The sequence below is a fragment of the Pseudophryne corroboree genome, unplaced genomic scaffold, assembly GCF_028390025.1.
Source record: "Pseudophryne corroboree isolate aPseCor3 unplaced genomic scaffold, aPseCor3.hap2 scaffold_129, whole genome shotgun sequence".
Classification (NCBI taxonomy): domain Eukaryota; kingdom Metazoa; phylum Chordata; class Amphibia; order Anura; family Myobatrachidae; genus Pseudophryne; species Pseudophryne corroboree.
The window spans coordinates 102,964-122,022 of record NW_026967915.1 but is presented as its reverse complement, the minus strand read 5'-3'; the positions used below and the strand labels follow the sequence as shown (position 1 = coordinate 122,022).

The 19,059-nt window shown below is 34.8% G+C and overlaps 6 non-coding genes across 6 annotated transcripts; all 6 read left to right on the top strand.

Moving 5' to 3' along the window:
* Positions 1-735: 735 nt before the first annotated feature.
* Positions 736-808, top strand: TRNAR-UCU (transfer RNA arginine (anticodon UCU)). Its single transcript has one exon. It is a non-coding gene; the product is annotated as a tRNA-Arg (tRNA).
* Positions 809-2,706: 1,898 nt separating this feature from the next.
* On the top strand, positions 2,707-2,779 carry TRNAR-CCU (transfer RNA arginine (anticodon CCU)). The gene has a single exon. It is a non-coding gene; the product is annotated as a tRNA-Arg (tRNA).
* Positions 2,780-5,577: 2,798 nt separating this feature from the next.
* TRNAR-UCU (transfer RNA arginine (anticodon UCU)) lies at positions 5,578-5,650 on the top strand. Its single transcript has one exon. It is a non-coding gene; the product is annotated as a tRNA-Arg (tRNA).
* Positions 5,651-7,561: 1,911 nt separating this feature from the next.
* On the top strand, positions 7,562-7,634 carry TRNAR-CCU (transfer RNA arginine (anticodon CCU)). Its single transcript has one exon. It is a non-coding gene; the product is annotated as a tRNA-Arg (tRNA).
* A 1,817-nt stretch (positions 7,635-9,451) lies between these two features.
* On the top strand, positions 9,452-9,524 carry TRNAR-CCU (transfer RNA arginine (anticodon CCU)). Its single transcript has one exon. It is a non-coding gene; the product is annotated as a tRNA-Arg (tRNA).
* A 4,692-nt stretch (positions 9,525-14,216) lies between these two features.
* Positions 14,217-14,289, top strand: TRNAR-CCU (transfer RNA arginine (anticodon CCU)). Its single transcript has one exon. It is a non-coding gene; the product is annotated as a tRNA-Arg (tRNA).
* The last annotated feature ends 4,770 nt before the right edge of the window (positions 14,290-19,059 follow it).

Here is a 19,059-nt window from a genome sequence, read left to right as displayed (position 1 = left end):
TTAACTTTTCTATCACTGTGGACAGCTTATTCAAGTGCCATCTGGCATGCATGTTCCTTTGTTGCTCATCATTCATCACAAAAAATGATTTTCTTTTTAAATTATTATGACTGTACTGATTGTATTGAATCAAATCCACATCTAGCATAAGCGTTTCATGCTTCGAAGTGCTCCAGTGTTGCAATTGGTCAGAGTGTGGTACTTATAAGACATTATCTGTTGAGCAATGTCAAGGTTGTAAATTCAAGCCTCACCTGGAGCAGCTTTGTTTACAGTTTTTGTCCTTTTTCTTATGTCATTAGTCATTGATTATAATCTTCTACCTTAATATTTAATATGATATTACAAAGGATGGAAAAAAGAAAGAAAGAAAGAAAGAAAGAAAGAAAGAAAGAAAGAAAGAAAGAAAGAAAGAAAGAAAGAAAGAAAACAAACATGATTGTGAATTTAAGTTGTCAGCACACATCTGCTTTGGTTCAAATGCACTGCATATCTTCCTTCAGTCAGCCAACAAAACAACAATGGAAAAGATTAACATACTGTAGGTAAAGCAGTTGCATCAAATTGATTTTTTGCAATATAGCATGATAATCCATACTGACAGCCCTGAATAGTACCAGCACATTTCTTGCTGGACTTGGTAATGCAAAGAACACAGTAAACAGCTACACTTTTTCTCAAAAATAAATAATTGACTATTAAAAACCTATCAGTCTTGAATGAGAAAGTCAGTAAGCCCCAGTGGCCAAATGGATAAAGCACTGGCCTTCTAAGCCAGGGATTGTGGGTTCAAGTCCCATCTGGGGTGTAACTCATTAAAGCAGCTGTCTCGTCACTAGAGTTGATATTTTATCCTTGCTTCAACTGTACAACAGTCTTGTAGTGTTTAGATTGCAAAAACATGACCATAGAAGCTAAAAATGACATTTATTATAACATTGTTGTGTTTTTTTTTACTTTTCTATCACTGTGGACAGCTTATTTAAGTGCCATCTGGCATGCATGTTCCTTTGTTGCTCATCATTCACCACCAAAAATGATTTTCTTTTTAAATTCTTATGACTGTACTAATTGTATTGAATAAAATCCACATCTAGCATAACCGTTTTATGCTGCTAAGTGCTCCAGTGGTGCAATTGGTCAGCGTGTGGTACTTATAAGACAGTATCTGTTGAGCAAAGTCAAGGTTGTGAATTCTAGCCTCACCTGGAGCAGCTTTGTTTACAGTTTTTTCCTTTTTCTTATGTCATTAGTCATTGATTATAATCTTCTACCTCAATATTTAATATGATATTACAAAGGATGGAAGAAAGAAAGAAAGAAAGAAAGAAAGAAAGAAAGAAAGAAAGAAAGAAAGAAAGAAAGAAAGAAAGAAAGAAAGAAAGAAAGAAAAAACACAAACATGATTATGAATGTAAGTTGTCAGCACACATCTGCTTTGGTTCAAATGCACTGCATATCTTCCTTCAGTCAGCCAACAAAACAGCAATTGAAAAGATTAACACACTGTAGGTAAAGCAGTTGCATCAAATAGATTTTTTGCAATATAGCATGATAATCCATACTGACAGCTCTGGATAGTACCAGCACATTTCTTGCTGGACTTGGTAATGCGAAGAACACAGTAAACAGCTTCACTTTTTCTCAAAAATAAATAATTGACTATTAAAAACCTATCAGTCTTGAAGGAGAAAATTAGTAAGTCCCAGTGGCCAAATGGATAAAGCACTGGCCTCCTAAGCCAGGGATTGTGGGTTCAAGTCCCGTCTGGGGTGTAACTCATTAAAGCAGCTGTGTCGTCACTAGAGTTTATATTTTATCCTTGCTTCAACTGTACAACAATCTTGTAGTGTTTAGATTGCAAAAACATGACTACAGAAGCTAAAAATGACATTTATTATAACATTGTTGTGGTTTTATTTTTACTTTCTATCACTGTGGACAGCTTATTCAAGTGCCATCTGGCATGCATGTTCCTTTGTTGCTCATCACTCACCACCAAAAATGATTTTCTTTTTAAATTCTTATGACTGTACTGATTGTATTGAATAAAATCCACATCTAGCATAACCGTTTTATGCTGCTAAGTGCTCCAGTGGTGCAATTGGTCAGCGCGTGTTACTTATAAGACAGTATCTGTTGAGCAAAGTCAAGGTTTTGAATTCAAGCCTCACCTGGAGCAGCTTTGTTTACAGTTTTTTCTTTTTTCTTATGTCATTAGTCATTGATTATAATCTTCTACCTCAATATTTAATATGATATTACAAAGGATGAAAGAAAGAAAGAAAGAAAGAAAGAAAGAAAGGATGAAAGAAAGGAAGAAAGAAAGAAAGAAAGAAAGAAAGAAAGAAAGAAAGAAAGAAAGAAAGAAAGAAAGAAAGAAAGAAAGAAAGAAAAAACACAAACATGATTATGAATGTAAGTTGTCAGCACACATCTGCTTTGGTTCAAATGCACTGCATATCTTCCTTCAGTCAGCCAACAAAACAGCAATTGAAAAGATTAACACACTGTAGGTAAAGCAGTTGCATCAAATAGATTTTTTGCAATATAGCATGATAATCCATACTGACAGCTCTGGATATTACCAGCACAATTCTTGCTGGACTTGGTAATGCAAAGAACACAGTGAACAGCTTCACTTTTTCTCAAAAATAAATAATTGACTATTAAAAACCTATCAGTCTTGAATGAAAAAGTCAGTAAGCCCCAGTGGCCTAATGGATAAGGCACTGGCCTCCTAAGCCAGGTATTGTGGGTTCAAGTCCCATCTGGGGTTGTACTCATTAAAGCAGCTGTGTTGTCACTAGAGTTGATATTTTATCCTTGCTTCAACTGTACAACAGTCTTGTAGTGTTTAGATTGCAAAAACATGACCACAGAAGCTAAAAATGACATTTATTATAACATTGTTGTATTTTTTTTTTCTATCACTGTGGAAAGCTTATTCAAGTGCCATCTGGCATGCATGATCCTTTGTTGCTCATCATTCATCACCAAAAATTATTTTCTTTTTAAATTCTTATGACTGTACTGATTGTATTGAATAAAATCCACATCTAGCATAACCGTTTTATGCTGCTAAGTGCTCCAGTGGTGCAATTGGTCAGCGCGTGGTACTTATAAGACAGTATCTGTTGAGCAATGTCAAGATTGTGAATTCAAGCCTCACCTGGAGCAGCTTTGTTTACAGTTTTTTTTCCTTTTTCTTATGTCATTAGTCATTGATTATAATCTTCTACATTAATATTTAATATGATATTACAAAGGATGGAAGAAAGAAAGAAAGAAAGAAAGAAAGAAAGAAAGAAAGAAAGAAAGAAAGAAAGAAAGAAAGAAAGAAAAAACACAAACATGATTGTGAATTTAAGTTGTCAGCACACATCTGCTTTGGTTCAAATGCACTGCATATCTTCCTTCAGTCAGCCAACAAAACAACAATGGAAAAGATTAACATACTGTTGGTAAAGCAGTTGCATCAAAATGATTTTTTGCACTATAGTATGATAATCCATACTGGCAGCTCTGGATAGTACCATCACATTTCATGCTGGACTTGGTAATGCAAAGAACACAGTAAACAGCTTCACTTTTTCTCAAAAATAAATAATTGACTATTAAAAACCTATCAGTCTTGAATAAGAAAGTTAGTAAGTCCCAGTGGCCAAGTGGATAAAGCACTGGCCTCCTAAGCCAGGGATTGTGGGTTCAAGTCCCATCTGAGGTGTAACTCATTAAAGCAGCTGTGTCGTCACTAGAGTTGATATTTTATCCTTGCTTCAACTGTACAACAGTCTTGTAGTGTTTAGATTGCAAAAACATGACCATAGAAGCTAAAAATGACATTTATTATAACATTGTTGTGGTTTTTTTTTTACTTTTCTAACACTGTGGACAGCTTATTCAAGTGCCATCTGGCATGCATGTTCCTTTGTTGCTCATCATTCACCACCAAACATGATTTTCTTTTTAAATTCTTATGACTGTACTAATTGTATTGAATAAAATCCACATCTAGCATAACCGTTTTATGCTGCTAAGTGCTCCAGTGGTGCAATTGGTCAGCGCGTGGTACTTATAAGACAGTATCTGTTGAGCAATGTCAAGGTTGTGAATTCAAGCCTCACCTGGAGCAGCTTTGTTTACAGTTTTTTTTCCTTTTTCTTATGTCATTAGTCATTGATTATAATCTTCTACCTTAATATTTAATATGATATTACAAAGGATGGAAGGAAGGAAGAAAGAAAGAAAGAAAGAAAGAAAGAGAGAAAGAAAGAAAGAAAGAAAGAAAGAAAGAAAGAAAGAAAGAAAGAAAGAAAGAAAGAAAGAAAGAAAGAAAAAACACAAACATGATTGTGAATTTAAGTTGTCAGCACACATCTGCTTTGGTTCAAATGCACTGCATATCTTCCTTCAGTCAGCCAACAAAACAGCAATTGAAAAGATTAACACACTGTTGGTAAAGCAGTTGCATCAAATAGATTTTTTGCAATATAGCATGATAATCCATACTGACAGCTCTGGATAGTACCAGCACATTTCTTGCTGGACTTGATCATGCAAAGAACACAGTAAACAGCTTCACTTTTTCTCAAAAATAAATAATTGACTATTAAAAACCTATCAGTCTTGTATGAGAAAGTCAGTAAGCCCCAGTGGCCAAATGGATAAAGCACTGTCCTCCTAAGCCAGGGATTGTGAGTTCAAGTCCCATCTATGGTGTAACTCATTAAAGCAGCTGTGTCATCACTAGAGTCGATATTTTATCCTTGCTTCAACTTTACAACAGTCTTGTAGTGTTTAGATTGCAAAAACATGACCATAGAAGCTAAAAATGACATTTATTATAACATTGTTGTTGTTTTTTTAACTTTTCTATCACTGTGGACAGCTTATTCAAGTGCCATCTGGCATGCATGTTCCTTTGTTGCTCATCATTCATCACAAAAAATGATTTTCTTTTTAAATTATTATGACTGTACTGATTGTATTGAATCAAATCCACATCTAGCATAAGCGTTTCATGCTTCGAAGTGCTCCAGTGTTGCAATTGGTCAGAGTGTGGTACTTATAAGACATTATCTGTTGAGCAATGTCAAGGTTGTAAATTCAAGCCTCACCTGGAGCAGCTTTGTTTACAGTTTTTGTCCTTTTTCTTATGTCATTAGTCATTGATTATAATCTTCTACCTTAATATTTAATATGATATTACAAAGGATGGAAAAAAGAAAGAAAGAAAGAAAGAAAGAAAGAAAGAAAGAAAGAAAGAAAACAAACATGATTGTGAATTTAAGTTGTCAGCACACATCTGCTTTGGTTCAAATGCACTGCATATCTTCCTTCAGTCAGCCAACAAAACAACAATGGAAAAGATTAACATACTGTAGGTAAAGCAGTTGCATCAAATTGATTTTTTGCAATATAGCATGATAATCCATACTGACAGCCCTGAATAGTACCAGCACATTTCTTGCTGGACTTGGTAATGCAAAGAACACAGTAAACAGCTACACTTTTTCTCAAAAATAAATAATTGACTATTAAAAACCTATCAGTCTTGAATGAGAAAGTCAGTAAGCCCCAGTGGCCAAATGGATAAAGCACTGGCCTTCTAAGCCAGGGATTGTGGGTTCAAGTCCCATCTGGGGTGTAACTCATTAAAGCAGCTGTCTCGTCACTAGAGTTGATATTTTATCCTTGCTTCAACTGTACAACAGTCTTGTAGTGTTTAGATTGCAAAAACATGACCATAGAAGCTAAAAATGACATTTATTATAACATTGTTGTGGGTTTTTTTTACTTTTCTATCACTGTGGACAGCTTATTTAAGTGCCATCTGGCATGCATGTTCCTTTGTTGCTCATCATTCACCACCAAAAATGATTTTCTTTTTAAATTCTTATGACTGTACTGATTGTATTGAATAAAATCCACATCTAGCATAACCGTTTTATGCTGCTAAGTGCTCCAGTGGTGCAATTGGTCAGCGTGTGGTACTTATAAGACAGTATCTGTTGAGCAAAGTCAAGGTTGTGAATTCTAGCCTCACCTGGAGCAGCTTTGTTTACAGTTTTTTCCTTTTTCTTATGTCATTAGTCATTGATTATAATCTTCTACCTCAATATTTAATATGATATTACAAAGGATGGAAGAAAGAAAGAAAGAAAGAAAGAAAGAAAGAAAGAAAGAAAGAAAGAAAGAAAGAAAGAAAGAAAGAAAGAAAGAAAGAAAGAAAAAACACAAACATGATTATGAATGTAAGTTGTCAGCACACATCTGCTTTGGTTCAAATGCACTGCATATCTTCCTTCAGTCAGCCAACAAAACAGCAATTGAAAAGATTAACACACTGTAGGTAAAGCAGTTGCATCAAATAGATTTTTTGCAATATAGCATGATAATCCATACTGACAGCTCTGGATAGTACCAGCACATTTCTTGCTGGACTTGGTAATGCGAAGAACACAGTAAACAGCTTCACTTTTTCTCAAAAATAAATAATTGACTATTAAAAACCTATCAGTCTTGAAGGAGAAAATTAGTAAGTCCCAGTGGCCAAATGGATAAAGCACTGGCCTCCTAAGCCAGGGATTGTGGGTTCAAGTCCCGTCTGGGGTGTAACTCATTAAAGCAGCTGTGTCGTCACTAGAGTTTATATTTTATCCTTGCTTCAACTGTACAACAATCTTGTAGTGTTTAGATTGCAAAAACATGACTACAGAAGCTAAAAATGACATTTATTATAACATTGTTGTGGTTTTATTTTTACTTTCTATCACTGTGGACAGCTTATTCAAGTGCCATCTGGCATGCATGTTCCTTTGTTGCTCATCACTCACCACCAAAAATGATTTTCTTTTTAAATTCTTATGACTGTACTGATTGTATTGAATAAAATCCACATCTAGCATAACCGTTTTATGCTGCTAAGTGCTCCAGTGGTGCAATTGGTCAGCGCGTGTTACTTATAAGACAGTATCTGTTGAGCAAAGTCAAGGTTTTGAATTCAAGCCTCACCTGGAGCAGCTTTGTTTACAGTTTTTTCTTTTTTCTTATGTCATTAGTCATTGATTATAATCTTCTACCTCAATATTTAATATGATATTACAAAGGATGAAAGAAAGAAAGAAAGAAAGAAAGAAAGGATGAAAGAAAGGAAGAAAGAAAGAAAGAAAGAAAGAAAGAAAGAAAGAAAGAAAGAAAGAAAGAAAGAAAGAAAGAAAGAAAGAAAGAAAGAAAGAAAGAAAGAAAAAACACAAACATGATTATGAATGTAAGTTGTCAGCACACATCTGCTTTGGTTCAAATGCACTGCATATCTTCCTTCAGTCAGCCAACAAAACAGCAATTGAAAAGATTAACACACTGTAGGTAAAGCAGTTGCATCAAATAGATTTTTTGCAATATAGCATGATAATCCATACTGACAGCTCTGGATATTACCAGCACAATTCTTGCTGGACTTGGTAATGCAAAGAACACAGTGAACAGCTTCACTTTTTCTCAAAAATAAATAATTGACTATTAAAAACCTATCAGTCTTGAATGAAAAAGTCAGTAAGCCCCAGTGGCCTAATGGATAAGGCACTGGCCTCCTAAGCCAGGGATTGTGGGTTCAAGTCCCATCTGGGGTTGTACTCATTAAAGCAGCTGTGTTGTCACTAGAGTTGATATTTTATCCTTGCTTCAACTGTACAACAGTCTTGTAGTGTTTAGATTGCAAAAACATGACCACAGAAGCTAAAAATGACATTTATTATAACATTGTTGTATTTTTTTTTTCTATCACTGTGGAAAGCTTATTCAAGTGCCATCTGGCATGCATGATCCTTTGTTGCTCATCATTCATCACCAAAAATTATTTTCTTTTTAAATTCTTATGACTGTACTGATTGTATTGAATAAAATCCACATCTAGCATAACCGTTTTATGCTGCTAAGTGCTCCAGTGGTGCAATTGGTCAGCGCGTGGTACTTATAAGACAGTATCTGTTGAGCAATGTCAAGATTGTGAATTCAAGCCTCACCTGGAGCAGCTTTGTTTACAGTTTTTTTTCCTTTTTCTTATGTCATTAGTCATTGATTATAATCTTCTACATTAATATTTAATATGATATTACAAAGGATGGAAGAAAGAAAGAAAGAAAGAAAGAAAGAAAGAAAGAAAGAAAGAAAGAAAGAAAGAAAGAAAGAAAGAAAAAACACAAACATGATTGTGAATTTAAGTTGTCAGCACACATCTGCTTTGGTTCAAATGCACTGCATATCTTCCTTCAGTCAGCCAACAAAACAACAATGGAAAAGATTAACATACTGTTGGTAAAGCAGTTGCATCAAAATGATTTTTTGCACTATAGTATGATAATCCATACTGGCAGCTCTGGATAGTACCATCACATTTCATGCTGGACTTGGTAATGCAAAGAACACAGTAAACAGCTTCACTTTTTCTCAAAAATAAATAATTGACTATTAAAAACCTATCAGTCTTGAAAGAAAAAGTCAGTAAGCCCAGTGTCCTAATGGATAAGGCACTGGCCTCCTAAGCAAAGGATTGTGGGTTCAAGACCCATCTGGGGTGGTACTCATTAAAGCAGATGTGTTGTCACTAGAGTTGATATTTTATCCTTGCTTCAACTATACAACAGTCTTGTAGTGTTTAGATTGCATAAACATGACCACAGAAGCTAAAAATTACATTTATTATAACATTGTTGTGTTTTTTTTTTTTTCTATCACTGTGGAAAGCTTATTCAAGTGCCATCTGGCATGCATGATCCTTTGTTGCTCATCATTCATCACCAAAAATGATTTTCTTTTTAAATTCTTATGACTGTACTGATTGTATTGAATAAAATCCACATCTAGCATAACCGTTTTATGCTGCTAAGTGCTCCAGTGGTGCAATTGGTCAGCGCGTGGTACTTATAAGACAGTATCTGTTGAGCAATGTCAAGATTGTGAATTCAAGCCTCACCTGGAGCAGCTTTGTTTACAGTTTTTTTTCCTTTTTCTTATGTCATTAGTCATTGATTATAATCTTCTACCTTAATATTTAATATGATATTACAAAGGAAGAAAGAAAGAAAGAAAGAAAGAAAGAAAGAAAGAAAGAAAGAAAGAAAGAAAGAAAGAAAGAAAAAACACAAACATGATTGTGAATTTAAGTTGTCAGCACACATCTGCTTTGGTTCAAATGCACTGCATATCTTCCTTCAGTCAGCCAACAAAACAACAATGGAAAAGATTAACATACTGTTGGTAAAGCAGTTGCATCAAATTGATTTTTTGCACTATAGTATGATAATCCATACTGGCAGCTCTGGATAGTACCAGCACATTTCATGCTGGACTTGGTAATGCAAAGAACACAGTAAACAGCTTCACTTTTTCTCAAAAATAAATAATTGACTATTAAAAACCTGTTAGTCTTGAATGAGGAAGTCAGTAAGCCCCAGTGGCCTAATGGATGAGGCACTGGCCTCCTAAGCCAGGGATTGTGGGTTCAAGTCCCATCTGGGGTGGAACTCATTAAAGCAGCTGTGTCGTCACTAGAGTTGATATTTTATCCTTGCTTCAACTGTACAACAGTCTTGTAGTGTTTAGATTGCAAAAACATGACCACAGAAGCTAAAAATGACATTTATTATAACATTGTTGTGGTTTTTTTTTTTTCTATCACTGTGGAAAGCTTATTCAAGTGCCATCTGTCATGCATGATCCTTTGTTGCTCATCATTCATCACCAAAAATTATTTTCTTTTTAAATTCTTATGACTGTACTGATTGTATTGAATCAAATCCACATCTAGCATAACCGTTTTATGCTGCTAAGTGCTCCAGTGGTGCAATTGGTCAGCGCGTGGTACTTATAAGACAGTATCTGTTGAGCAATGTCAAGGTTGTGAATTCAAGCCTCACCTGGAGCAGCTTTGTTTACAGTTTTTTTTCCTTTTTCTTATGTCATTAGTCATTGATTATAATCTTCTACCTTAATATTTAATATGATATTACAAAGGATGGAAGGAAGAAAGAAAGAAAGAAAGAAAGAAAGAAAGAAAGAAAGAAAGAAAGAAAGAAAGAAAGAAAGATAGAAAGAAAAAACACAAACATGATTGTGAATTTAAGTTGTCAGCACACATCTGCTTTGGTTCAAATGCACTGCATAGCTTCCTTCAGTCAGCCAACAAAACAGCAATTGAAAAGATTAACACACTGTTGGTAAAGCAGTTGCATCAAATAGATTTTTTGCAATATAGCATGATAATCCATACTGACAGCTCTGGATAGTACCAGCACATTTCTTGCTGGACTTGGTAATGCAAAGAACACAGTAAACAGCTTCACTTTTTCTCAAAAATAAATAATTGACTATTAAAAACCTATCAGTCTTAAATGAGAAAGTCAGTAAGCCCCAGTGGCCTAATGGATAAGGCACTGGCCTCCTAAACCAGGAATTGGGGGTTCAAGTCCCATCTGGGGTGTAACTCATTAAAGCAGCTGTGTTGTCACTAGAGTTTATATTTTATCCTTGCTTCAACTGTTCAACAGTCTTGTAGTGTTTAGATTGCAAAAACATGACCACAGAAGCTAAAAATGACATTTATTATAACATTGTTGTGTTTTTTTTAACTTTTCTATCACTGTGGACAGCTTATTCAAGTGCCATCTGACATGCATGTTCCTTTGTTGCTCATCATTCATCACCAAAAATGATTTTCTTTTTAAATTCTTATGACTGTACTGATTATATTGAATAAAATCCACATCTAGCATAACCGTTTTATGCTGCTAAGTGCTCCAGTGGTGCAATTGGTCAGCGCGTGGTACTTATAAGACAGTATCTGTTGAGCAATGTCAAGATTGTAAATTCAAGCCTCACCTGGAGCAGCTTTTTTACAGTTTTTTTTTCCTTTTTCTTATGTCATTAGTCATTGATTATAATCTTCTACCTTAATATTTAATATGATATTACAAAGGATGGAAGAAAGAAAGAAAGAAAGAAAGAAAGAAAGAAAGAAAGAAAGAAAGAAAGAAAGAAAGAAAGAAAGAAAGAAAGAAAGAAAGAAAAAACACAAACATGATTGTGAATTTAAGTTGTCAGCACACATCTGCTTTGGTTCAAATGCACTGCATATCTTCCTTCAGTCAGCCAACAAAACAACAATGGAAAAGATTAACATACTGTTGGTAAAGCAGTTGCATCAAAATGATTTTTTGCACTATAGTATGATAATCCATACTGGCAGCTCTGGATAGTACCAGCACATTTCATGCTGGACTTGGTAATGCAAAGAACACAGTAAACAGCTTCACTCTTTCTCAAAAATAAATAATTGACTATTAGAAACCTATCAGTCTTGAATGAGAAAGTCAGTAATCCCTAGTGGCCTAATGGATAAGGCACTGGTCTCCTAAACCAGGGATTGTGGGTTCAAGTCCCAACTGGGGTGGAACTCATTAAAGCAGCTGTGTCATCACTAGAGTTTATATTTTATCCTTGCTTCAACTGTACAACAGTCTTGTAGTGTTTAGATTGCAAAAACATGACCATAGAAGCTAAAAATTACATTTATTATAACATTGTTGTGGGTTTTTTTTTACTTTTCTATCACTGTGGACAGCTTATTCATGTGCCATCTGGCATGCATGTTCCTTTGTTGCTCATCATTCATCACTAAAAATGATTTTCTTTTTAAATTCTTATGACTGTACTGATAGTATGGAATCAAATCCACATCTAGCATAACCGTTTCATGCTGCAAAGTGCTCCGGTGGTGCAATTGGTCAGAGCATGGTACTTATAAGACAGTATCTGTTGAGCAATGTCAAGGTTGTGAATTCAAGCCTCACCTGGAGCAGCTTTGTTTACAGTTTTTGTCCTTTTTCTTATGTCATTAGTCATTGATTATAATCTTCTACCTTAATATTTAATATGATATTACAAAGGATGGAAGAAAGAAAGAAAGAAAGAAAGAAAGAAAGAAAGAAAGAAAGAAAGAAAGAAAGAAAGAAAACAAACATGATTGTGAATTTAAGTTGTCAGCACACATCTGCTTTGGTTCAAATGCACTGCATATCTTCCTTAAGTCAGCCAACAAAACAGCAATTGAAAAGATTAACACACTGTTGGTAAAGCAGTTGCATCAAATAGATTTTTTGCAATATAGCATGATAATCCATACTGACAGCTCTGGATAGTACCAGCACATTTCTTGCTGGACTTGGTAATGCAAAGAACACAGTAAACAGCTTCACTCTTTCTCAAAAATAAATAATTGACTATTAAAAACCTATCAGTCTTGAATGAGAAAGTCAGTAAGCCCCAGTGGCCTAATGGATAAGGCACTGGCCTCCTAAACCAGGGATTGGGGGTTCAAGTCCCATCTGGGGTGTAACTCATTAAAGCAGCTGTGTCGTCACTAGAGTTTATATTTTATCCTTGCTTCAACTGTACAACAGTCTTGTAGTGTTTAGATTGCAAAAACATGACCATAGAAGCTAAAAATTACATTTATTATAACATTGTTGTGGGGTTTTTTTTACTTTTCTATCACTATGGACAGCTTATTCATGTGCCATCTGGCATGCATGTTCCTTTGTTGCTCACCATTCATCACTAAAAATGATTTTCTTTTTAAATTCTTATGACTGTACTGATTGTATGGAATCAAATCCACATCTAGCATAACTGTTTCATGCTGCAAAGTGCTCCAGTGGTGCAATTGGTCAGAGCGTGGTACTTATAAGACAGTATCTGTTGAGTAATGTCAAGGTTGTGAATTCAAGCCTCACCTGGAGCAGCTTTGTTTACAGTTTTTGTCCTTTTTCTTATGTCATTAGTCATTGATTATAATCTTCTACCTTAATATTTAATATGATATTACAAAGGATGGAAGAAAGAAAGAAAGAAAGAAAGAAAGAAAGAAAGAAAGAAAGAAAGAAAGAAAGAAAAAACACAAACATGATTGTGAATTTAAGTTGTCAGCACACATCTGCTTTGGTTCAAATGCACTGCATATCTTCCTTCAGTCAGCCAACAAAACAGCAATTGAAAAGATTAACACACTGTTGGTAAAGCAGTTGCATCAAATAGATTTTTTGCAATATAGCATGATAATCCATACTGACAGCTCTGGATAGTACCAGCACATTTCTTGCTGGACTTGGTAATGCAAAGAACACAGTAAACAGCTTCACTCTTTCTCAAAAATAAATAATTGACTATTAAAAACCTATCAGTCTTGAATGAGAAAGTCAGTAAGCCCCAGTGGCCTAATGGATAAGGCACTGGCCTTCTAAACCAGGGATTGTGGGTTCAAGTCCCAACTGGGGTGGAACTCATTAAAGCAGCTGTGTCGTCACTAGAGTTGATATTTTATCCTTGCTTCAACTGTACAACAGTCTAGTAGTGTTTTGATTGCAAAAACATGACCACAGAAGCTAAAAATGACATTTATTATAACATTGTTGTGTTTTTTTTTTACTTTTATATCACTGGGGAAAGCTTATTCAAGTGCCATCTGGCATGCATGATCCTTTGTTGCTCATCATTCATCACCAAAAATGATTTTCTTTTTAAATTCTTATGACTGTACTAATTGTATTGAATAAAATCCACATCTAGCATAACCGTTTTATGCTGCTAAGTGCTCCAGTGGTGCAATTGGTCAGCGCGTGGTACTTATAAGACAGTATCTGTTGAGCAATGTCAAGGTTGTGAATTCAAGCCTCACCTGGAGCAGCTTTGTTTACAGTTTTTTTTCCTTTTTCTTATGTCATTAGTCATTGATTATAATCTTCTACCTTAATATTTAATATGATATTACAAAGGATGGAAGAAAGAAAGAAAGAAAGAAAGAAAGAAAGAAAGAAAGAAAGAAAGAAAGAAAGAAAGAAAGAAAGAAAAAACACAAACATGATTGTGAATTTAAGTTGTGAGCACACATCTGCTGTGGTTCAAATGCATTGCATATCTTCCTTCAGTCAGCCAACAAAACAACAATGGAAAAGATTAACATACTGTTGGTAAAGCAGTTGCATCAAAATGATTTTTTGCACTATAGTATGATAATCCATACTGGCAGCTCTGGATAGTACCATCACATTTCATGCTGGACTTGGTAATGCAAAGAACACAGTAAACAGCTTCACTTTTTCATAAAATAAATAATTGACTATTAAAAACCTACCAGTCTTGAATGAAAAAGTCAGTAAGCCCCAGTGGCCTAATGGATAAGGCACTGGCCTCCTAAGCCAGGGATTGTGGGTTCAAGTCCCATCTGGGGTGGTACTCATTAAAGCAGCTGTGTCGTCACTAGAGTTGATATTTTATCCTTGCTTCAACTGTACAACAGTCTTGTAGTGTTTAGATTGCAAAAACATGACCACAGAAGCTAAAAATGACATTTATTATAACATTGTTGTGGTTTTTTTTTCTTTTTTTTTTCTATCACTGTGGAAATCTTATTCAAGTGCCATCTGGCATGCATGATCCTTTGTTGCTCATCATTCATCACCAAAAATGATTTTCTTTTTAAATTCTTATGACTGTACTGATTGTATTGAATAAAATCCACATCTAGCATAACCGTTTTATGCTGCTAAGTGCTCCAGTGGTGCAAATGGTCAGCGCGTGGTACTTATAATACAGTATCTGTTGAGCAATGTCAAGATTGTTAATTCAAGCCTCACCTGGAGCAGCTTTGTTTACCGTTTTTTTTCCTTTTTCTTATGTCATTAGTCATTGATTATAATCTTCTACCTTAATATTTAATATGAAATTACAAAGGATGGAAGGAAGAAAGAAAGAAAGAAAGAAAGAAAGAAAGAAAGAAAGAAAGAAAGAAAGAAAAAACACAAACATGATTGTGAATTTAAGTTGTCAGCACACATCTGCTTTGGTTCAAATGCACTGCATATCTTTCTTCAGTCAGCCAACAAAACAACAATGGAAAAGATTAACATACTGTTGGTAAAGCAGTTGCATCAAATTGATTTTTTGCACTATAGTATGATAATCCATACTGGCAGCTCTGGATAGTACCAGCACATTTCATGCTGGACTTGGTAATGCAAAGAACACAGTAAAATGCTTCACTTTTTCTCAAAAATAAATAATTGACTATTAAAAACCTATCAGTCTTGAATGAAAAAGTCAGTAAGCCCCAGTGGCCTAATGGATAAGGCACAGGCTTTCTAAAGCCAGGGATTGTGATTTCAAGTCCCATCTGTGGTGGAACTCATTAAAACTGCTGTGTCTTCACTACAGTTGATATTTTATCCTTGCTTCAACTGTACAACAGTCTTGTAGTGTTTAGATTGCAAAAACATGACCACAGAAGCTAAAAATGACATTTATTATAACATTGTTGTGGTTTTTTTTTTTACTTTTCTATCACTGTGGAAAGCTTATTCAAGTGCCATCTGGCATGCATGATCCTTTGTTGCTCATCATTCATCACCAAAAATGATTTTCTTTTTAAATTCTTATGACTGTACTGATTGTATTGCATAAAATCCACATCTAGCATAACCGTTTTATGCTGCTAAGTGCTCCAGTGGTGCAATTGGTCAGCGTGTGGTACTTATAAGACAGTATCTGTTGAGCAATGTCAAGGTTGTGAATTCAAGGCTCACCTGGAGCATCTTTGTTTACAGTTTTTTTTCCTTTTTCTTATTTCATTAGTCATTGATTATAATCTTCTACCTTAATATTTAATATGATTTTACAAAGGATGGAAGAAAGAAAGAAAGAAAGAAAGAAAGAAAGAAAGAAAGAAAGAAAGAAAGAAAGAAAGAAAGAAAGAAAGAAAGAAAGAAAGAAAAAACACAAACATGATTGTGAATTTAAGTTGTCAGCACACATCTGCTTTGGTTCAAATGCACTGCGTATCTTCCTTCAGTCAGCCAACAAAACAATAATGGAAAAGATTAACATACTGTTGGTAAAGCAGTTGCATCAAATTGATTTTTTGCACTATAGTATGATAATCCATACTGGCAGCTCTGGATAGTACCAGCACATTTCATGCTGGACTTGGTAATGCAAAGAACACAGTAAACAGCTTCACTTTTTCTCAAAAATAAATAATTGACTATTAAAAACCTATCAGTCTTGAGTGAAAAAGTCAGTAAGCCCCAGTGGCCTAATGGATAAGGCACTGGCCTCCTAAGCCAGGGATTGTGGCATCAAGTCCCATCTGGGGTGGAACTCATTAAAGCAGCTGTGTCGTCACTAGAGTTGATATTTTATCCTTGCTTCAACTGTACAACAGTCTTGTAGTGTTTAGATTGCAAAAACATGACCACAGAAGCTAAAAATGACATTTATTATAACATTGTTGTGTTTTTTTTTTTTACTTTTCTATCACTGTGGAAAGCTTATTCAAGTGCGATCTGGCATGCATGATCCTTTGTTGCTCATCATTCATCACCAAAAATGATTTTCTTTTTAAATTCTTATGACTGTACTGATTATATTGAATAAAATCCACATCTAGCATAACCGTTTTATGCTGCTAAGTGCTCCAGTGGTGCAATTGGTCAGCGCGTGGTACTTATAAGACAGTATCTGTTGAGCAATGTCAAGATTGTGAATTCAAGCCTCACCTGGAGCAGCTTTGTTTACAGTTTTTGTCCTTTTTCTTATGTCATTAGTCATTGATTATAATCTTCTACCTTAATATTTAATATGATATTACAAAGGATGGAAGAAAGAAAGAAAGAAAGAAAGAAAGAAAGAAAGAAAGAAAGAAAGAAAGAAAGAAAGAAAGAAAGAAAGAAAGAAAGAAAGAAAGAAAAAACACAAACATGATTGTGAATTTAAGTTGTCAGCACACATCTGCTTTGGTTCAAATGCACTGCATATCTTCCTTCAGTCAGCCAACAAAACAGCAATTGAAAAGTTTAACACACTGTTGGTAAAGCAGTTGCATCAAATAGATTTTTTGCAATATAGCATGATAATCCATACTGACAGCTCTGGATAGTACCAGCACATTTCTTGCTGGACTTGGTAATGCAAAGAACACAGTAAACAGCTTCACTTTTTCTCAAAAATAAATAATTGACTATTAAAAACCTATCAGTCTCGAATGAGACAGTCGGTAAGCCCCAGTGGCCTAATGGGTAAGGCACTGGCCTCCTAAACCAGCGATTGGGGGTTCAAGTCCCATCTGGGGTGTAACTCATTAAAGCAGCTGTGTTGTCACTAGAGTTGATATTTTATCCTTGCTTCAACTGTACAACAGTCTTGTAGTGTTTAGATTGCAAAAACATGACCACAGAAGCTAAAAATGACATTTATTATAACATTGTTGTGTTTTTTTTTTTTACTTTTCTATCACTGTGGAAAGCTTATTCAAGTGCCATCTGGCATGCATGATCCTTTGTTGCTCATCATTCATCACCAAAAATGATTTTCTTTTTAAATTCTTATGACTGTACTGATTGTATTGAATAAAATCCATATCTAGCATAACCATTTTATGCTGCGAAGTGCTCCAGTGGTGCAATTGGTCAGCGCGTGGTACTTGTAAGACAGTATCTGTTGAGCAATGTCAAGGTTGTGAATTCAAGCCTCACCTGGAGCAGCTTTGTTTACAGTTTTTTTTCCTTTTTCTTATGTCATTAGTCATTGATTATAATCTTCTACCTTAATATTTAATATGATATTACAAAGGATGGAAGGAAGGAAGAAAGAAAGAAAGAAAGAAAGAAAGAAAGAAAGAAAGAAAGAAAGAAAGAAAGAAAGAAAGAAAGAAAACACAAACATGATTGTGAATTTAAGTTGTCAGCACACATCTGCTTTGGTTCAAATGCACTGCATATCTTCCTTCAGTCAGCCAACAAAACAGCAATTGAAAAGATTAACACACTGTTGGTAAAGCAGTTGCATCAAATAGATTTTTTGCAATATAGCATGATAATCCATACTGACAGCTCTGGATAGTACCAGCACATTTCTTGCTGGACTTGGTAATGCAAAGAACACAGTAAACAGCTTCACTCTTTCTCAAAAATAAATAATTGACTATTAAAAACCTATCAGTCTTGAATAAGAAAGTCAGTAAGCCCCAGTGGCCTAATGGATAAGGCACTGGCCACCTAAACCAGGGATTGTGGGTTCAAGTCCTAACTGAGGTGGAACTCATTAAAGCAGCTGTGTCGTCACTAGAGTTGATATTTTATCCTTGCTTCAACTGTACAACAGTCTTGTAGTGTTTAGATTGCAAAAACATGACCACAGAAGCTAAAAATGACATTTATTATAACATTGTTGTGGTTTTTTTTTTACTTTTCTATCACTGTGGAAAGCTTATTCAAGTGCCATCTGGCATGCATGATCCTTTGTTGCTCATCATTCATCACCAAAAATGATTTTCTTTTTAAATTTTTATGACTGTACTAATTGTATTGAATAAAATCCACATCTAGCATAACCGTTTTATGCTGCAAAGTGCTCCAGTGGTGCAATTGGTCAGCGCGTGGTACTTATAAGACAGTATCTGTTGAGCAATGTCAAGGTTGTGAATTCAAGCCTCACCTGGAGCAGCTTTGTTTACAGTTTTTTTTCCTTTTTCTTATGTCATTAGTCATTGATTATAATCTTCTACCTTAATATTTAATATGATATTACAAAGGATGGAAGAAAGAAAGAAAGAAAGAAAGAAAGAAAGAAAGAAAGAAAGAAAGAAAGAAAGAAAGAAAGAAAGAAAGAAAGAAAGAAAGAAAGAAAGAAAGAAAGAAAAAACACAAACATGATTGTGAATTTAAGTTGTGAGCACACATCTGCTGTGGTTCAAATGCATTGCATATCTTCCTTCAGTCAGCCAACAAAACAACAATGGAAAAGATTAACATACTGTTGGTAAAGCAGTTGCATCAAAATGATTTTTTGCACTATAGTATGATAATCCATACTGGCAGCTCTGGATAGTACCATCACATTTCATGCTGGACTTGGTAATGCAAAGAACACAGTAAACAGCTTCACTTTTTCATAAAATAAATAATTGACTATTAAAAACCTACCAGTCTTGAATGAAAAAGTCAGTAA